Below are 2,097 nucleotides of genomic sequence, written 5' to 3'. Positions count from 1 at the left end.
GATATGAGACATGCTATAGTTACTTTCACCCAAGATCCTGGTGAATCTCTATATGAAGCTTGGGAGCGGTTCAAGGATCTACAGCGTCTATTCCTCATCATGGGATGGACCAGTGGTACTTGTGTAAGATTTTCTACACTAGAGTTGATGCAGATACACGACGGGTAATTGATGGAGCATCTGGTGGGTTCTTCATGGATAAAGCAATTGAGGAAGGGTATGAACTTTTGGAGAAGCTAGCATCTAATCAAGCATCTATCATTCGTTCCTCTTTGAAAAAGGGAGGTAAACATGATGTTGAAGCCATTTCCCTACTGTCTAGGCAACTAGCTGCTCTAACTCAGAAGATTGATTAATGCGATGGCTAGTGCTTCTAACTATAATGTGAATATATGTGATGCTTGTGGAATATCTGGGCACAACTCTCAAGAGTGTCTAGCGCTGGGAAATAACTGTGAGGCCGTCAATGCTTCCAGTCAAACCTAGGAACCAGTTCAACCCATATTCCAACACTTATAATCCTGGGTTAAGACACCATCCAACTCTCCTATAGGATACTAATGTGTTGAACCCTCCACCTCAACAACCATATCCGCCTCAACAACAGGGTCAACAATACCAACCTCCACAACAAGCTCCACCTGGTTTTCAGAGAAATCAAGCACCTCCACAGCCTGCCCCTACTGCTGACCCAGCCATGACAGAGTTGAAGAATATGATGTTCCAGATGCAGAAAGGGTTCAATGCTTTTCAAGCTGACACAAAAGCTCAATTGGAAAATTTGGGCACGCATAACAAGATGTTGGAGACTCAATAGCTCAGTTGGCTAGTTCTTCTGCTAGTAGGCCACCTGGGGCCTTACCTTCCAATCAATGCAACCAAGGGACACTGCCAATGCCATCACTCTTAGGAGTGGAACACATTATGATGGTCCCCCAATGCCTAAGGATGGTCCGGTTGAGCCAGAAAAAAATGCATACGTCACTGAAACTTCGGCAGCTCCTGAGGCTACCACCAACACAAATACAAAGAAGCAGATAGTACCTGAAAAAATTCCTCCACCACTCCTGCATAAAGGTACCATTCCCCACTCGTCTATCAAAGAATAAGCTGGATCACCAACTTGGTAAGTTTATGGAGGTAGTGAAAATCTTCAGGTAACTGTTCCATTTACTGAACTCATTACTCAAGTACCTGCATATGCTAAATTTTTGAAGGAAATTTTGACTAGGAAAAGAGCCTTTAATGCAGTAGAAACTGTTGCCTTTACTGAAGAATGTAGTGCTCTTTTGCAAAATCAATCCCCCTCCAAAATCGAAAGATCCGGGGAGTTTCTCCATCCCTTGTAATATTGGCACCATATTTATTGACAAAGCCTTATGTGATTTAGGTGCTAGTGTCATGCCCTTGACTGTTTGCAAAAAGCTTGACATGAGAGATTTAAAATGTACCAACATTACTCTTCAAATGGCTGACCGTTCTGTTAAATACCCCCTAGGTATCTTAGAGGACGTTCCTGTGAGGGTAGGTAAATTTTATTCCTGTGGATTTTGTTGTGCTTGACATGGAAGAGGATACTCAAATCCCAATCATTTTAGGGAGACCATTCCTTCATACTGCTGGAGCTGTCATAGATGTAAAAATGGGAAATTGACTTTGACTGTGGGGATGATAAGGTAACTTTTAGTTTGACCAATGCTTTGAAAAGTCCCATGCTAGAGGAAGCCTGTTAAATAGATGTCATTGATGTGCTGGTTAATGATGACATGCCTCAATCCCTTTGCGGGATCCACTGGAGGCTTTGCTTTGTTTTACCTTTCCACAGGTGATGATATTATCCGGACTACTGAAGTGGATGCTTGGGAAGCAGCTTTTACCTGTGTCGAGCTTGATGTACTCCATCATGAGGATGAACGGTTAGTATGTGCTACTCACCGGTAGAGGTAAAGAAACCTGAACTGAAACCCCTTCCCCCTTCTCTGCGAATGCTTTTCTGGATGATTCTGAAAATTGCCCTGTGATTGTTAGTGCTGCATTAAATGATGGTCAAATGTCTCAACTTTTGTCTGTTTTGCGACAACATAAAAAGGCCATTGG

At 42.8% G+C, this 2,097-nt stretch overlaps 1 non-coding gene across 1 annotated transcript; it reads right to left on the bottom strand.

Annotated features, from left to right (window-relative positions):
• On the bottom strand, nucleotides 1-106 carry LOC125499232 (small nucleolar RNA R71). The gene has a single exon (XR_007275949.1). It is a non-coding gene; the product is annotated as a small nucleolar RNA R71 (small nucleolar RNA).
• Between the last annotated feature and the right edge of the window lie 1,991 nt (nucleotides 107-2,097).

Source organism: Beta vulgaris, chromosome 6 (assembly GCF_026745355.1).
Source record: "Beta vulgaris subsp. vulgaris cultivar EL10 chromosome 6, EL10.2, whole genome shotgun sequence".
NCBI classification, from domain to species: Eukaryota; Viridiplantae; Streptophyta; class Magnoliopsida; order Caryophyllales; family Amaranthaceae; genus Beta; species Beta vulgaris.
This window is presented reverse-complemented; position numbering and strand designations above follow the sequence as displayed.